At 34.0% G+C, this 20,123-nt stretch overlaps 1 long non-coding RNA gene across 1 annotated transcript in view; it reads left to right on the forward strand.

The window, feature by feature from the left end:
- The window catches only part of LOC127155060 (uncharacterized), a 28,906-nt gene that overhangs the window by 1,234 nt on the left and 7,549 nt on the right, over positions 1 to 20,123 (forward strand). The window contains exons 2-3 of the long non-coding RNA XR_007825529.1: positions 79 to 175; positions 2,040 to 2,203. This is a non-coding gene — a long non-coding RNA (uncharacterized LOC127155060). The remainder of the gene's footprint in view (positions 1 to 78; positions 176 to 2,039; positions 2,204 to 20,123) is intronic.

Here is a 20,123-nt window from a genome sequence, read left to right on the forward strand (position 1 = left end):
ACTGAAAGCAAAAGTACTGTGCAAATCGATTCAGTCATAGCCAATCTATACATATTTTGTTTTTACATATACCTGTAGATCTATGTGGCACAGATCTCGGACCAGTGAGGATTCATTATGGGCGGAGCTACCCAGTGTGACACCATGAAAACAGAAGCCAAGCACCTTGCAAAAGGTAGAGACCTATTTAATCTGTTGTTTTTATTAATTTTTTTAAAGTTTAAATTTTTCCATCTTAATTTTTCTAGGCTCTGTTGTAATGGTTAAATTAAAAAACACATTCATCAAAAAGCATGTCTAATTATTTGTAGTCACGAAAGTTAGACAATTTAACACATTTAAAACTGTGTTTTCCATTCATTTTCCGGATTCCATTTTAATGGATTTATTACACTTTTAACAATCAAAAGCCTAAAATGTCTAATTAATTGATATATATACATATGTGCGTGCGTGTGTGTGTGTGTGTGTATATATATATATATATATATATATGTATGTGTGTGTGTATATATATATATGTGTATATATGTGTGTGTGTGTGTATAATTTATTATAGTGTATATATAATTTATTTATTTTTTCAGAAATGTTTTTATTTATTTTTATTTATTTTCTGTTGTGTATTTAAATTTTTCTGGTAAAAAAAAGTCTTAAAAATAATGTTTAAGAGAAATTAACATTAAAATAATTAAAAAAAAAAAAAATAATTAAAATGACTTCATTCCTCATGTGACAAACATGTTTTAATTTTTTTTTATTATTATTATTTTATATATTATTTTAAATAATATATTATTATTATTATTATTATTATAAAATTTATTTATTTATTTTTCCAGAAATACAGTGTTGTGTATTTAGATTTTTTTTCTGGTAAAAATTTGTTGAAAATGTTTAGAAAAATAATAATAATAATAATAATAATAAATGCAATTCATACAGGCCAGGATTTTGTTCCTCATGTGACAAACATGTTTCAATTTCTTTCTTTTGTTGTTTTAGCCGACTTAAATTCAAAAGTGTCATGGTCATTTATTGTTTAACATTTTTTTAATATTATTTTAAATAATATATTATTATTATTATTATTATTATTATTATTATTATTTTATTTATTTTATTTTTTTCAGAAATAATGTGTTGTGTATTTAAATTTTTCTGGTAAAAATGTCTTAAGTAATGTTTATAAAAAATAATAATAATAAAAATGAATTTTAGTAGTAGTAGTACTATAATTACATTTAAGTAATATATTTCTTTCACAGTTTTCCAAATTAAACTGAACTTTTATTTTGATGGATTGCTGTAAAAACGTTTAAGTTTCTGTTGAATGATATGATGATAGTTTTTCTCAAAAGAACCGGTAAAATGCTCATGAAGTGACTCCCAGAGCAGTTCTACAGATTATGTTTATGTGTTCATATATTCATATATTGTTGCGGCAGAGGCTGAAAACACCGCAAATGTCATGCGCGGTTCAGTATGTGTATAGTAAATGAAACTGTGTGTCTGCGCCATTTATTCACACAGAGACACACAGAACATGTAGGATTCACATTTAAATAGTATTTTTGCAGCTTAATAGATAAAGACACTAGTCCATCTCATGTTTTGATTGAAGTGTACTGGCATACTTTTGAAATCAGAGGGCCCTAGTTAGGACATAACTCCAACACTTACAGAAAACTATCCAAATATTATTCTTTTAGGGTTACAACAGCTTGTCACTGGGGCGGGGACTTCTTTGTACCTTATTTACTTCTAAAAAGTTCATAGTAGTACCTTAAGGTGACATATTACTCCTCTAAAGCACATTTTAGGGATAGGTAAAGTACAAAGTTGTCCTTTTAAGGTTACCGTGCCAGTGACAAGCTATTGTAACCCTAGGGGTACCATTGTTTGAAAGAGTGATAGTGAATATGCTGTTTCTTGCATGTGTGTTGTGTGATAATCAGAAACAAATGCGTTAAGCTTATAGTGTTCCCACATGAACCATTTCCTTGGTTGTCTTTTTTCCTCTGTTGTTCGTGTCACAGGCCATTTTACGGTGACAGGGAGTGTCTGCATTATGTACGAAAATATTCGAGACCTCATCACAATATCAGAGAGAACAAGTGGATACTCCACCAAAAGCCTCCTGCATTTTTGATGACTCGACCTTCTGTCCTCTTCCCGGAGATGAAGTGTCTCATAAGAAGAGGTGAGTATCCGTTCCCCCTGTATTTATACAGGCCTTCCCAATGAGAGAATGTATGGAGGCAGGAGAGGCGATTGGACTCTGGCGTATATTTCCCCTGCGTCTCCCTTCAGCATGTCATTCTTTATCAGTAATCACCTTAGAGGGCAGCGTGGCACTCGTTTGCGAGATGCTGACCTCCCTTGCACTGAGAGGCAGTGGACAGTGGGCCCATCCATAATGCTGCGATGCATTACCGGTGGTAATATGTAGTGTAGTCGCCCCTTTCAGGCACTAGCGTTCAAGTGCAAGGCCTGGGGAAAAACACCTCTTGGGACCCATCAAAACTCAGACTGATTCTATGTGTCGCTGGTATTCATTAACCCGTAGAAACTGTGAAAAATGGAAGATGCTTAGCTATGTAGATATGAACTGTGTATGCCTGCCCTGCTGAGAAGGCCAGGGCTTTGCAACTCCAGTTTTTGAGGGTCACTGTCCTGCAGAATTTATTTCCAACACTTATCCATCTTGCCTGACTATTCAAGTAATTCCTAATTTACTTGTTTGAATGTATTGGATTAGGGTAGGAGCTAAGTGGCCTTTTGCATGCCAAGTCTGGGTCTAGATGGTGCACCAATATTGTCAAGCTGTTCATCTGCAAAACTTGCGTAGCATCTAGCAAAGTTGACTAGTATGGCCTTTCTGTTGATGCCAACTGAGCAAGGAAGTCTTACTGGTTAGGCTAGTTAAGAAGCCTTTTGAGAATACCAGCTTCCAAAATGTGGTCTGGATATTCCATTTCGTTTTTATACATATTTTGGAATATGGGGGGCGCCATTATTTTGATGATGTAAAATGGTTGCACTTGGTGAGCTACTGCCACTACCTGTTGCTATTTTTAAGGCTGGGACGCACCAAGCTGATGGGTGTTGTTGCCTCGCATTGGCTGCATGTGGACCAAAAAGTTGTGCTTGAACAATATCCGACTGCAAACTAGCACATGCGTTCTGCGTCTGCATGTAAGGAGTTAACTCTCTTTATCAGCAGGTATTAATAATTGATATTCGTCGTTCAGAAGGAGAAACCAAAACAAGGATATACGTGAATATACGAAATGTAAACAAAGCAGTGCTTGCTTACCATTTTAAATATCAGTTCAAATATCAAGACTTGTATGGCTTAATGTAACATAAATGATGTCTTTTACTGAAATGTGTAGTAAAAAATCCATGGAAGATTTATGTTATTTTAAAAAATCCACATCGTTTTATACATATTTTGGACTGTGGGGGACACCATTATTTTGATGATGTAAAACGGTTGCACTCGGTGAGCTACTGGTGCTACCTGTTGCTATTTGTACTGCAACGCAACTAAGAATAAGCAATTCGGAGAATAAAATACTGATGCGATGTCACATTGTGCGGCTTTTGTTTGTAATTTTTAGTCAGAGGTCAACAAGAGAAGCGATGTAAATCTTCACTGCTTTCCTAGAGATAGGAAGAGGAGAAAAGAATGGGAAGGTGCCTGTGGACAAATAAAACCTCCTAAAGCCTCTTTTTTTTCTCTCCACTTTAGTGCTGATGTCTTTAGGGCTTTTTGTAGACCACAGTTACTAAAAGGGCTTACAAACGCTAAATGCCATCTTGGCAGGATGTAAACATTGTAAACATACTGACGCTTGTCGTGACACTGCGGCCACTGAAGAAGTTTCTTAGCGCTCATTTCACTTGATATCCCAGGACATTTAGACTCCTTGTGGGGAAAAATCAATGGTATGGTATTTGGTTTAAATGCCGGGAGACACCAAGCCGACGGTCGGGAGTTGACTCTTGTCGGGCCGCCAACGAGCCTCTTTTGGGCTAGTTTGTTTGGTGTATTCCACACGTCGGCTCTTGTTGGGCTCACGTCGGTGGAAGTTGAATCGGCGTCGGGGCCATCAGGATCATCAGCGAGAATGACAACTCTGATTGGATGCTCAGTTTAGCAAACGAGTCAGTGCTGGAAAATTAATGTGAAAGTGAAGAAAAGGAGTAAGTAAATAAAGGTGTTACATGATCTTACCCAAGCATTCCAATATGTGAATATTTTCATAACAACATGAGCTGGTTAAAATGAAGAAAATTATCAACATAACTGCTATTCAAAATAGTAAGCAAGCACTGCTTGGTTTACATTTCGTATATCTGTGTATAGCTCCTATATTCTTGTTTCAGTTTCTCCTTTTGAATGACCAATATATATTACTGATAGCTGCTGATATAGACAGCTAATTCCTTTCACACAGGCACAGAACACACATGTTAGTTTGCAGTCGGCTGTAGTCTGTGCAGTGTGTTTAAGTGCAGCTTTTTGGTCCAGACGCTGCCAAAGCGAGGCGACAACACCATTGGCTTTTGTCGCGGCTAGTTCTTTGATGTCGGCTTGGTGTCTTTCGACCTTAAGCCCGTATGCTTATATCCATCGCCACCTGTAAAAATAGCAACGCCATGTAGCGCCAGCAGCTCACTGTGTGCAACCATTTTATATCATCAAAATAATGGTGCCCCCCATAGTCCAAAATATGTATAAAACAATATGGACTTTTTAAATAACGTAAATCTTAAACCTAGCCTGACAGATGCTTGTCGTTGACCACGACATTGGCCGATGCTTGACCATCGGCTTGGTGTGTCCTGACTTTTAGTCAGAATATCTGCCAAAACCAACATTATGCACAAGAAAATGCAACGGTGAGGGATAGATGTACAGTTTGTTCAATAGGTTGTACTGTCCAAAATCACATCTAATCTTCACAAACTATAATTCCTAGACCAGATGTTTCCAGCGATGTTCCAACATGCTTATAGCATCTGTAAGCTCTTTCAGTAGCTGTGATCATCATATAAGTGTTTTATTTTCTGAGTTGTGTTGTGGTCAAAATAGCAACAGTTAGTGCCAGTAGCTCAACGAGTGCAACCGTTTTACATCATCAAAATAATAGTGCCCCCCCATAGTTCAAAATATATATAAAACAATGTGGATTTTTTAAAATAACATAAATCTTTCATATCTTTCATATGTTCATATTTCAGTAACAGACATCATTTATGTTATATTAAGCCATAAAAGTCTTAATACCTGTGAATCTCTTTAAAGCCAGGCTCACACTACAGGATTTTTAGCCCGATTTTGCCCCTATTTTCCCCTCCCGAGAATCAGAGCAAAAATGTTGTTGAGCACCTCGATCGGTCCCGATGTTCGGCACGGATTATCTGGTAATGTGAGACGTTCACAGATTGAATCTTGCACCTCCCGATCTGCTCTCACACAAATCGGGGCCACCTCGATCATATCAACGTTTGATAATTCCGGATTTTAAATCGGGATGATCACGGGTATGATAACGTCAGTACTTTCACAACAACCAATGCGTGACCGCAAAACAGCTGCTGTACGGAACATTGGATAGTGGAGATGGAAAAAACTGCTTCTTATTATACAAACAGTGTTACTGCAAAAACATATGTTGAAAACATACCACAACCGCATGGAGCAAGGAAAGCTCTGGAGTGAAATCGTCTCCGTTTTCAACATACCGGGTGAGTGCATAAAACTGCTATCACGCTAACTAACATTTGTACTAACATCTATTGCGTAAGAGGCGCTCTCTCCGTCATCATAATCTTAATAATATCTTGTAGTGTGTGATGCGCCACAATTTTCAAATCTTGTAGTGTGTGCATGTTTAAGATTTCAGGGAAGATAATCTGCAAAGATTCTCCTTATGTGTGCGCTGCAACCAGATTTCATAATCGGTTAGGTGTGAGCCTGGCTTTAAGTGGCTCATGTATTCACGTATTGGAATGCTTGGGTGAGATATGACATTATAAGAGTGTTCTGTTTGTGCCGTCTTGATTTACTTGCTTGTTTTTCACGTCTAATCTTCACAACCCATGTTTCCTAGACCAGTATTTCCCAACCAGTTCCTGGATCCCCCAAGCATGTCTCTTTTGTCTGACATACCCATTTCAGATCTTGAAATCTTGGAGTCTCTAATGAGCTGATGACCTGAATCAGGTGTGTTTAATTAAGGAGACATGCAAAATGTGCAGTATTGGGTGGGCTCTGGGAACGTGGTTGGGAACCACTGTTCTTGGCATATTTTCAATGTTTATTTGGCCGTTAACAATGAATGAACAGTACAACGTATTGACCAGACTGTACATCTATTTAGTCATTGTTAAATGTGGCATCCACCCTGACTAAAGTCCATGCAGCAGCGAGCTGAACCTGAAGTTTACTCAAACTCATGGTCCAAGATGTGCTGCTAGACACATCTCATCTGCCCAAGTGCATGTACGTCTCAATCCTAAAGGCGATTCAGCCACGCCCATCTGGCAAAGCAATACACTTTATCTGCTAATGCGTGCTGACACTGAATACTACACCCACCGAAATGAGGAACCGCAAATTGGGTTATTCATCTTCACCTGGCGGTAATCTAGTTGATAAGCACTATGCACGTAGATCTCGGGGGGGAAGAGGCAATGTGATTACTGAGAGCAGAGCCCATGATGCCTGAGCTGCAGTAAAAGGGCCTCTGGTGCTCCGAGGGATGGGCCTCTAACAAACACATTTGAAGAAGACAAAGAAAACACTCGTTCTCGGCCACGTAGTGGCTTGTAGCGCTAGTAACAGTTTGCATGAGATGACGGGAAAGGAGAATAAATGAGCTTGTTTTACTGACTAAAGGCAGAAGGGTGATTTGAGAGGTGCTCTGCGGCATTCGAGAGAGATATCATCTATTTCTGCCTCAGAGAGACTTGGTCTTTTTCTTTGGTTTATATCTTCCTGCCGTAGCTCAATTGTTTTTCCCAGAGAATAGCGTGCATTCACCTGTGAAATCGGGCCAGCGTGCAGAACAGTCTGACTGTTGTAAATAAAGAACAAAGGCTAAAGAGATTCAGCTGTCCATCAGCCGGGCCAGGATACAACATTATCTCACAGCAGACCGGCTGGAAGTTAAGGGATACTCTTTGCCTAGTCGTCGAAAATGTATCTGGCAAGTGAGAATGCAAAGCAAAAAAAAATGTATCAGAGGCCTCGACCAGACCGCTGAGCCTTGGAAATGTTTAGGTTGCATTAACTCATTATGCGGCGGCAGTACCTTGAATTATGTTAGCAATGTAAACACAGGCCTCTTTAGCCGAGTCCACCGTCTGCGGGTCGTGAAAAGAGCCGGGGCCTTTGTTGCTCGCTCTAGCCGGTGAATTATTCCCGTCCCTTCAGGAGTCCGTCTGACCAAGACGTAGCATCATCTCATGACTTATGCATGTCATAGACCCCCTTTACTTTCCCTCCTAATGGCCAGATAGCTTGGGCGGCTGCGAGTTGTTGTTGTATTTGCAGACGTGATGCATAGATCCCCGGTGGCCGTGTAAAAACCAGCCAGGCCAGGTGCAACACTAATATCCCAGCCGTATCCAAACATTTCCTTTCAAAGTAACCAGCACACAGGGGCCCATAAATTAGAGCCAAGATGTCGGGCTTCCAATAAGACCCTACCCTGAGCAATAAACTTTGACATTGGTGTGTGAAAAACGGTGGCCCTTTTTCATTGTCAAGTGTTACAAATTGATGAAATGAGTTCATCGATGTTCCCTGGTCATTATCCCTCTAGTGGCACTTTGTTTTACAGACAGCGGGGAAAGGGACGGAGCAGATTAGGGGCCCCCGACACAGTTTATCAAACCAAATCTAATATCATCCATAAGAAGGGAATCTGGAAATCAATACTTCATTACTAAATTGTTACTGGGGATGAAGAGTGATTGTGAGGGTTCAGAGATGTGTCTCGGCGGCCGGGGCACGGGAAGTTCAATGTCACCGGTGAAGTGATAAGTAAAGGCTTTGATGGGAAGAAACATTTCTGTAATGGGGGCACTGGTGAAGGAGGGATGGGGGGGTGTTGGTGAGAACAGATAATAGAAACTGAGTTCGCCTTTGATTGGGCCGTTGCTTTATAGCCAGGAAGAGAGAGAGAGGTGGGGAAAAGGAAAGGGAATCTCTCTTTCTTGACTTCACCCATATCTCTAAGACTACCGGGCGCGTGCGACATTACGGCGGACTTATTGGGTCGTTGGCAAGCAAACTCTCATTATGAAGGCATCGATTTACACAATAATAAACTATTTACCTAATATAGATCTTTGCTTATTTGCTCGCATTGTTCTATTTGCAGAATCTGTGTGTTGAATTTAGGAGAGCGTGAGCCTTGTTGGTGCTAGTCTTTCATAGCCTTTTCACTATTGGTGAGGGAGTCTACATTAGCCAGAACTATCAAAAACTGCCTTTTAATGTAACGTTTAAGGCAGGTAAATCTTAAACTGTCCAGAGACATCAATTTAGCATGATTTTAGCCAAGTGTAAATAAATGCTGATTTGTTGACCGATTTTATTGCTGATTTGAAATATGCTAATACATTAGTTTAGCTTGATTTTACCCAAGACGCTAAATAAATGTCACTTTTGTTGCAAGACTTTATCGCTGATTCAAAATGTACATGATATGGGCTAAGAAGCTATATGAATTCTACTTCCGTTGCCAGATTTTATTTCTAACTTGAAATGTACTGTTTACAGTATTTTAGCATTATTTGCGCTAAGAAGCTGTATGAATTCCACTTTTATGTTAAAATATAGTATTTTAGCTCAATTTGATCTAAGAAGCTAAGAGCTACTTTTGTTTACCATGTTTTTTTTTTTTTTAAACATTTTTTTTTAAACAAAAAAAAATTAAATATGTTAAAAATACAGTATTTTAAGATGATTTGATCTGAGAAGGTAAATGATCACTGTTTGCCAGATTTTATTTGCCGGAGTTACAAAATGCATAAATGTAAACATGTATTGAAGTCTTAAACAGTACTGTAGCATGATTTCAGCTAACAAGCTATATGAATGCTACTTTTGTCGTCAGATTTTATGCTGATTTGAAATGTTAAAAGTGAAGTATTTTAAGTATTATTTGAACTAAGAAGCTAAAGGAATGCTACTTTTATCAGATATTTTTGGTGATTTGAAACATATATACACTACCGTTCAAAAGTTTGGGGTCAGTACATTTTTATTGTTTCTTTTTTTTTTTTTTTTTTTTTAAAGAAATTAATACTTTTATTCACCAAGGATGTATTAAGTTAATAATTAAAAGTTTATTAAAAGTTAATAATAAATAATTTACATTGTTATAAAATATTTATATTTTGAATAAACACTGTACTTTTTAAACTTGTTATTCATGAAAGAATCCTGAAAAAAAAAAAAAAAATCACAGGTTCCAAAAAATATTTGGCAGCACAACTGTTGATATTATCCAACACTGATCATTCTAATAATAAATCCGCATATTAGAATGATTTCTGAAGGATCATGTGACACTTAAGACTGGAGTAACAGCAGATAAAAATTCAGCTTTTCATCACAGGAATAAATTCTATTTTAAAGTATGTTAAAATAAAAAACATTATTTTATATTGTAAAAACATTTTGCAATATTACTGTTTTTTTCTATATTTTTAATCAAATAAATGCAGCCTTGATGAGCATAAGAGACTTCTTTAAAGACTATTACAAGTCTTACTGACCCCAAACTTTTGAACGGTAGTGTATATATAAAAAATATAGTATTGTAGCATGATTTGACGCATTTAAAGTCAGCAAAATCTGGCAACAAAAGTAGCATTCATTTAGTTTTGTGGCCCAAATAATGCTAAAATACTATATTTTTAACAGGCTTTTAAAATGTATTTTTTTTTGGATGATAAATAAATGCTAAATTGGTTGCCAAAATGTATTCCTTATTTAAAATATTAAATGCAGTATTTTAAAATTATTTGAGCTTAAAAAAATGAATGCTACTTTTGTTTTCAGATTTTATTGCAGATTTGAAATATGTTTTAAAATATGTTGAAATATCATTCCTGTACAGTAGAGCATGACACTTGTAATGCCAACATCATGGTTTGATCTCTTGGGAATGCATAAACTGATAAAATGTTTGCCTTGAATATAGAGCTGCAGAACGATTAGTCACGATTAATCGATTCAACATAAAAGTTTATGTTTGCATACTATATGTGTGTGTACTGTATATATTTATTATGTTTATATAAATACACACACACATGCATATATTAAGGAAAATATGTTAGATTTATATGTCAAATATTTTTATATATAGGGCTGTCAAACGATTAATCGTGTTTAATCGCATACAAAATAAAAGTTTGAGTTTGCCTAATATATGTGTGTGTACTGTGTGTTATTATGTATAAATACAAACACATTCATGTATATATTTAAGAAATATTTACAAGTATACGTATTTTGTCATAATTTTTATATAATTTATATTATATATACATTAAAATATTTTGTACATAAATAACATTTCTCTTAAAAATATACATTAATTTGTGTGTATTTATATATACATAATAATTACACACAGCACACACTTATAATAGGCAAACTCAAACTTTTATTATGTATGCGATTAATCGCGATTAATCATTTGACAGCCCTATTATATATATGTAATATGTAATATTATATAGAAGCATTTACAAATACAATAAATACAATTTTTTGTTTTAAATATATACGTATATGTGTGTGTATTTATATATACATAATAATTACACAGTACACCCACATATGCAAACATAAACTTTTATTTTGAATAGAGGAATCGTGAATAATTGTTTTGCAGCTCTACTTGAATACAAAGTCGCTTTGGATAAAAGAGTTTGCAAAATGCTTAAATGTAAACATGTATTGCAGCATGATTTGAGCTAAGAAACTAAATAAATGCAACTTTTGTTGCCAGATTTTATTGCTGATTTAAGCTGTTTTAAAATGCAGCTACTAGTTCTTGCACACAAGTTCTCGTTGTAACAACCTAAGAAACAAATTAAAACAATAAGAAAAGCACTCTGACAACCACAAACTAATCAGACTGAATCTGGTGATTTCAGCTAGCTCTTGTCCTTGTTTTGTTTACTTCAGTCCGTTAAACGGACAATCAGACGCTTTCTACACAGTAATACGACTGTGATGCGGTCTCAAACTGCTTAAAGACACTAAGCCGTCCTCTGGCATTGAAATAAATAAATTAAAGAGAAGGAATAAAAGACTTTCGAGCAAATTATTTCAATGAGGCACGTTACGCTGCATCGCTAACTCCACAGTACGTCTCTAATTGGAAGACCATTGTCTGAGCTGTCACGACTGAAGCCGCGCACGTTCGCTCACGTTAAGACGTTCTTCCGGAGCCCCTTTCCGCGCAGGTGACAAAGATAAAAAATTTTTACGGCCGAGTTTGACATCGGCGGAGGGAGAAGACTTAGTCCAGTATCAGAGGCCCACGGCTAATGATTTTTGAGCAGCCCCCGACTGAGCCTTAAATGTCTTCAATATCCATAAACAACTCTATACTGTCCAATTAGGCAGACAGAGATGTACTGAGCTGTCAGACAGATTTGCATGGCTAAGCACCTGAGATCCCGCAGATGATGGGGGGGAGGGTTCGTCAGGCCGGGAGAGAAAGACGAGCACAACGGATGACTTTCATTACTGCGTTTTGCCTTTTTCCCAACACCCAATTACTGCCAGGATTAATTGATTATGTTACCTTTCTTTCAAAGCCCAATGCAGAGGTTGCTGGCTCTTTCTTCCCCCGCTTTATACACTTACTTGAGTCCTTTTTTTGCATTTTGTGCACATATAAAGCCCCGTTTCTCCTGTGGGGATTTAATACGTTTTGCAATTTACAGGTTAGGAAAAAAACATCCAGATCCGTTCCCTTTGAAAAAGACGGCCATTTGCAGCGGGCGATACCGTGCGTAATTAGGATTTATTCTCTGGCGTAGCATCGCCGTTGCCCCTGCTCTCTTCTCCCCTCTCTCTTCGCAACAGGCCTGTCAGCGGTCAGGGAGCTTGGGAGAACGTGACACTTCCTTGAGTACGTCTGATGGGAGTGAATCATGCTTTTTAGATTCATTATGGCACTTTATTTTTCCACTGGGCCTTTTCTCTCCTGTCCATCCAGTGTTGGGAGTGAGACGTGTGAGGGTGTATTAAAGGACAGACAGCGTACATATTTCACGATATGTACGCGGTTCTGCTCCGCAGACCGGCTGAGATGCTCGGCTCTCTGTCGGTGTCTGTTTTGTCGTACATGCCGGCCAGACAAAGAACTCGAAATGGCAAGTGTGTCTCGGTACGGGGGGAACGTCGTCAAAGTCACATCAGGCTGTCCGTAATTTCTGGGTTAAAGCTGGTTATGTGGGGAGCGAGTGAGCGAGAAGCAGGGCTAGTTTTATGTCTGTTTTCAAAGCTGCTATACAATTATATTGCAGCTTTATATGGAGTTATAAAGTGACTAGTAATGGATTTTGCCAGATAATGATAACAAAAATGGAAAAAGAGCTGATTTCTGAGTAGTTATTACTGAATGAATAAAATTAGGAATATTTAAATGATTTTTAAAAATGTAAATGCCTTTTATGAAAATGGTTGTGAATTTGTAACTTTAAGCCCATAATTAGCAGATAATTGAGATTTATTTATATTAAAGCTTTAGAATAATTATATATAATATTATTATTTTGTTTATACTATATTATTGTATCTTATTATGTTTTCTATCTTATTATATCTTGTATAATATTACATATATTGTTATTTGTTATTTATTTATTTAATTAAATTATATTTTATATATATTTATATATATGTGTGTGTGATTTTTTATATATATATATATATATATATATATATATTTTTTTTTTTTTAAATATATATGTAAATGTAAATTATACATGCATATATAAATACTTTTCTGTTTTTCAGTATTTTACTGTATTAATGTTTTCATAGATTTTAATCAGAAATCTTGATTATCATCTTAAACAATAAAATTGAGAAAAATATTAAAAACTTTAAATATTACACTTAATATATTTATATTAAAATATAACTACAAATACTTCATATAATATTTTTCATATTTAAATGTCTGCGTATATGTATCTTATATATTTCACTATATTTAATGTCTCATGGATTTAATATCTAATCGAAAAATAATATTTTTTCCACATTATCATCATCATCAAAAAAACAAAAAATCTAGAAAAAATTTACATTACATTAAATATTGCGTATATGTATTTTATATAATTTACTATATTTAACATCTTCATGAATTTAATATCTAATCGGAATTCTTTTTTTTTTTTATTCCTATTGTCGTTATCATCTTAAATGAAAATAACTAAGAAATCTGGGGGAAAAAATAACATTAAATATTACACAGAATATATTTATATTAAAATATAACTAGAAATATTTCATATAATATTTTACATATTTAAATGTGTTATGTATTTTACATATTTTATTATGTTTAATGTCTTAATGGATTTAACATCTAATCAAAAATCATCTTTTTCCCCCATTGTTGTTATCATCTATAAATAAAAAAAAAAAAATGTAAATGTAAAATATATATGCATTTAAATACTTTTCTGTTTTTAAATATTTTACTGTATTAATGTTTTAATAGATTTTAGATTTTAATCTGAAACATTAAATATAACACAAAATATATTTGTATTAAAATATAACTATGAACATTTCATATAATATTTTACATATATGGAAATGTGTGTGTATATGTAATTTATATATTTTACTATATTTAACGCCTTCATGGATTTAATATCTAATCGGAAATCATATTTTTTCCCTTCATCGTATTTATCATCTTAAAAAAAAAAATCTGGAAAAAAATAACATTAAATATTACAATAAATATATTTATATTGAAATGTAACTACAAATATTTCATATAATGTTTTACATTATATATTTTACTATATTTAACGCCTTCATGGATTTAATATGTAATCAGAATTTTTTTTTTTTTTTTCCATCATCGTTATCATCTTTAAAAAAAAAAACAAACAAACAATCTGGAATCTTTTACTGCATTTAATGTTTTCATTGATTTGAGGTAATTTGTGATTAGATATTAATTATTAATTCTGTCTGTCTGTGTGTGTGTGTATATATGTTATATTTTATACAATAATTTACATATTTATTTTGCATAGATTGCGTCACTTCAAGTAGGCCCACAATCAGATTTCATTTATGCAGTTGTATAGTAGAATCCACATGATAACATATAATTTTTTATATTTCCGAACTAAGAACATATTATGATATTACTTTTCTCTCATAAAATGGTTTTTCCGGCAAGTATGGTTTCTTTCTTGAGAAGCTTGAGAAGGCGCTCCATTTGAAGCATTTTATTTTGATCTCAGACATTGGCACTGTTGACACCTCAGTACTTGACTGTCCCTCAAGCCTTTCCATCTCCCCGGCATCGCACTTCCATTGGAACTAATTAATAAAAGTGTTTAAATCGCATTTCCCCCCTCCTGTAGTAATTAACAGCAACATCTGTTAAAGTTTCACTCAGCCTAGAAATAGCAGCCCCTATGCAAGCTCACAGGGAGAAATACAAAATGTGCAGAGGATCCGTTTAAACGTTCAGACCGGCGCACGTGACCACGGCGGACAGCCTTGTTAGGATATGAGGTTTGTATTGATACGTTAAACCCATTGATTCGATCATGTTTTAGTTTCTTGTCCGTATGCTCATTGCCAAGCCATCTTGGGTGCATTACAACATCAGATCGATTTTGAAAGCTTTTGATTATGTCTGTTTTCTGAATTAGACAGATGGGAGGATCAATGAAGAGGTCAAGTAAGGTTAAAGCAAAGAGCCCCTAAGTACCGGCCCTCCCGGCAAAACTGGCAGGATGTATGCTGATTTAGTGGAGGTACTTTATATGTTTTCACATGGAATCAGCCTAGATGTGCTGGTAAAGACTGCAGTGCATGCTTTAAAATGTCACTGTTCATTATTCACTTCGGTCAAGGTGGTTTCAAATGGTGAACTGGTTGATAATTGGCTGAGATGCTTGTTTTGAAGGAATATTCTGGGTTATTCTCAGCATCATGTTTATGTGCTGCATCTGTGGCATGCTTTTGATAATGAGTAATAGAATAATAAAATGCATGTCATATGGACTCATTTTACTGTTTCCATCTCAAATAAAATCAATAAAATCAGAATTCAATTAGAAAAATAAGTGGAATTCTGAGATGTAAACTTAGAATTTCATGAAAAAAGTTGGAATTCTGAGATGTAAACTTAGAATTTTTAGAAAAAAGTTTGGAATTCTAAAATGTAATACATAAATAAATAAGTCTGAAAAATAAAAAATAAATAAAAAGGTAATTTCGACACTTTATCTCGCAATTCAGACATTTGTACTTGCATTTGCAAAGATAAATAAACTGCAAAATATACAGTCAGAACTGCAAGATATAAATTCAGAACTCGTAGTTTTGACTTGCAGTTTTGAGTTTATGTTGTAAATTTTGAATTCAAATCTTACAATTATATGGTTTTCTCTATTGCTCTGTTGCTGTTAACTTGCAATTGCAAGTTTATAATTATAACTCTGAGAAAATTCAGAATTTTGAGATAAAAATTCAAATCTAAAATCCGAATTCTGAGTAAAAGTTGGAATTGTGAGATGTAAACTTAAAATTCTGAGAAAAAAGTTGGAATTGTGAGATGTAAAATCAGAATTCCATTTAAAAAAAGTGGAATTATGAGATGTAAGCTCAGAATTCTAAGAAAAAAGTTGGAATTGTGAGATGTCAACTCAGAATTCCATGAAAAAAGGTTGGAATTGTGAGATGTAAAATCAGAATTCTGTGAAAAAAGTTGTACTTGTAAAATGTAAAAAGTTAGCATTGTCTGATGTCAACTCAGAATTCTGAGAAAACATTTGGAATTGTGAGATGTAAACTCAGAATTCCATGAAAAATAAGTTGGAATTCTAAGATGTAAACTTAGAATTCTGAAAAAAAAAAATAGTAATTGTAAGATGTAAGCAGAATTCTGTGGGAAAAAAAGTTGGAATTTTGAGATGTAAACTCAGAATTCTGAGGTAAAAGTTGGCATTGTCAGATGTAAACTCAGAATTCAGAGAAAACGTGGAATTGTGAGATGTAAACTCAGAATTCAATTAGAAAAATAAGTGGAATTCTGAGATGTAAACTTAGAATTTCATGAAAAAAGTTGGAATTCTGAGATGTAAACTTAGAATTCTGTGGAAAAAAGTTAGAATTCTGAGATTTAAACTTAGAATTTTTAGAAAAAAAGTTGGAATTCTAAAATGTGAATTCTGAGGAAAAAGTTGGAATTGTGAAATGTAAACTTAGAATTCTGTGGAAAAAAAGTTAGAATTCTGAGATGTAAATTTAGAATTCTGAGAAAAAAGTTGGAATTGTGAGATGTAAACTTAAAATTCTGTGGAAAAAAGTTGGAATTGTGAAATGTAAATTCAGAATTCCCCCCAAAAAGTTATAAAAAGTGATAAAAAGCTGCAGTTACTTTTTTAATGTTTTGTGTATATTTATCTTTTTTTAAATTTGATATCATATAGACAGATATGAAACTTTAGTAGAATGTGTAGTCAAAATTTAACCTATGCTAGCTAGCTAACTAAATGTCCTTGTTACTGAAAATTATAATTTATTGGTTATAATGGACTATAAAAATTAGGAGACATTTTGTTAATTGTAATTGGTTATTTAATAGCTACAATAAGGCCATTTTAGTCATGTGACTTGTAACAAAACTTATATCTTACAAAACTCAGGTTAAACAAAAAAACAAACAAAAAAAAAAAAAAAACATTATAAAACTATTTTGGGTAAAAAGGATGACTTTTTAAAGTCAAAAAGTCCCATGAAGCCAATGTGCCTCAGGTTGAGTACCGGCACTCTTCTAAATCAGTCGCTGCGATTAGACAGGAGGTATCCCATGAATCAGGTTGCACTGGCTGCTTATAATCACTTTTGTGTGACAAAAAACTAATTGAACTCAAGCTGTTTTGTGTACACGAGTATGACAAGAGCTAATGGGATAATTTGAAATACAAACGGGTCCTCACTTTTTCATCATTAATTACTACTAATTATATGAGCACGCGCGCTCTCGTTGAGGCACCTATTACGGGATTTTGTACTTGAATGGTGTATATCACAATCAGAATGTCAGTGCTGGGTCTTAATTGTCTTAGTGTCTTCGCTGTCATTTCTGAACCTTCTCTCTGATTACACTATATGACACCTGCAGGTACGACTGACAAACTGTGCGGTTATATTTGTATATCATAATGATAATCATGATTGATAATCATAACTTCAATAGCCTGAATCAGATCTAAAAATGCTAAATAGACAATGTTTGAAAAGTAGACATTTTTAAAGCCAAAACTAAAATACACATGCATGCTAATTACTTATATATTTATTGATTCATTGATACAGAGATGCTTGTTTTGTTACACTTCATCAAAATGTCAAGTCGCTCCAACCCTGAAATGACTTTGCTTGTCAGATGTTGGTGTTTTATCACTAAACCCTTATATTTTTACCCTCATTTTTTAATTGTTGTAATAAAGTCCAACTTTACACTCTTTGCCCTCTCTAAGCATCCTGTCCTCCATTTTACTTCTGTAACATAACATATTAATGAAGTAAAATGGATTATGAATGCCATTTCATGCTGACTTATTATAGAAGTGTTGTTGCAAAGTGCACACACCATTAGCTTTAAAGTTTTATTTTTTATTATATATTTTATTATAGCATGGAAGAAAAATGGGTTATGCTTACAAAGCAGTGTTGCAATACTGTACACATATAAATGCTATTTAATATTAATTTTATTTTTTGTTTATTTAGTGTTACTGTATTATATGTGACCCTGGACCACAAAACCAGTCATAAGTAGCACAGGTGTATTTGTAGCAATAGCCAAAAGTACATTGTATGGGACAAATTTCCTACTGTAAATATATTGAAACTTAATTTTTGATTAGTAATATGCATTGCTAAGAACTTCATTTGGACAACTTTAAAGGTGATTTTCTCAATATTTTGATTTTGTTCAACAAACCATCAATGGAAAGCTTGTGTATTCTACTTTCAGATGATGTATAAATCTCAATTTAAAAAAATTGACCCTTATGACTGGTTTTGTGGTCCAGGGTCACATATTATATTGTATTATAATAATAGTTGCAAATCTGCACTGTAAAAACTATAAAAAACATTTTGTTGAGTCAACTTAAAATAATCTGTTACCCTGCTGTCTTGAAATGTTTAATTCAGTCAACTCAAATAAGTTTAGTTAACTTGAAATGTTAAGTTGTACTAAGTACTAAGTTAGATATTTGAGTCAACTAAACTAAAAATTTTGTTTGTTAAACTTAAAAGCTACCCAAGTATGCTACCCAGCTGCCTTAAAGGGGTCATCGGATGCCCATTTTCCACAAGTTGCTATGATTCTTTAGGGTCTTAATGAAAAGTCTATAACAATTTCTCAATGGTAGTGTAAAAAACACCTTTTTTTACCTTGCCAAAATCAGCTCTGCAAAATCATCCTGATCTGGTCGATGTTGCTTTAAATGTTAATAAGCTCTGGTCGCCCCGCCCCTCTCTACTCTCTGTGGAGCGATGAGCCTGTTTACTTTAGCCGCGTTTAGCTGCTAAACTTGCTAACTAGCACGTTATTAGGAAAGGCGATCACAAAGATTCATAAAAATACTCCTTATACTCACTTCTGCTGTAAGTGAAGCTCGATCACGAATGATTTGTGCGAACATAGATGGATATATGTATGTCCCTGTTCCGGCATCGCAACAATGGTGATCAGACTGTTACTGTTCATTTAAGGCGGGTCTAAGGTAAGACGCCTGTGTCAATCAGCTATCATGGGAGTGGCCTCTGTCGGTGTGTCGTCACACAGACAAGATGCTGAGAATGGCTTGATTTGGAAAAGGAAAAATTACTTTTACAGATTAAATAAAAACCACTGGGTGGATTTTTATCATAATAAGGTGGTTGTGTACACACATTTATGTTCAAACAACATGTAAAAGTGAACTTTGCATCCGATGACCCCTTTGAAAATTTAAGTTGAATCAACTCAAATATCTAAGTTGTCACTTAGAACAACTTAACATTTCAAGTTAACTAAACTTATTTGAGTTGACTGAATTAAAAATTTGAAGGTAGCAGGGTAACAGATTATTTTAAGTTGACTTAATAAAATGTTTTTGATTGTTTTTTTACAGTGCAGTTTTGCAACAATTAATATAATACAATATAATATGTGACCCTGGACCACAAAACCAGTCATAAGGGTTAATTAAAAAAAAAAAAAAAAACTTAACATTTTAAGCTGACTAAACTTGTTTTGAGTTGACTTAAATAAAAAAATTAATTTAGGGTAGCGGGGTGACAAATTAAGTTGACACAACAAATTGTTTTTACAGTGTGTACACATTAATGCTAGCAATCTATTAGTTTATATTTTTATTATTTATTTAGTGTTATTATATTGTATTACATTTTTTAAGTAAAATGGGTTATGAACAGTTTAATCTTCACAAATTCTTTGTGTACAGCAAAACTGTACACACATTAATGCTATAATTTATTTTGTATATTATATTATATTATTATATTTTGGAAGTAAAGTGTATTGTGCCCACTGTTTCATGCTCACAAAACTTGCTGCAAAAAAATCTGCACACATTAATGCCAACTTTATTTTTGTTTATTACTATTTATATTGTATTATATTATATTATATATTATAAAAGCAAAATGGATTATGAACACTACTAGCATAAACATGACAGATTTTGCACATTGACTTGTTTTTAATTAATATTTTTAATATATTGTATTATAAAATAGATTATAAATGCTGTTTCAAGTCTTGTTGTAAAACTGTACAGAC

The sequence above is a fragment of the Labeo rohita genome, chromosome 23 (genome assembly GCF_022985175.1).
Source record: "Labeo rohita strain BAU-BD-2019 chromosome 23, IGBB_LRoh.1.0, whole genome shotgun sequence".
Classification (NCBI taxonomy): domain Eukaryota; kingdom Metazoa; phylum Chordata; class Actinopteri; order Cypriniformes; family Cyprinidae; genus Labeo; species Labeo rohita.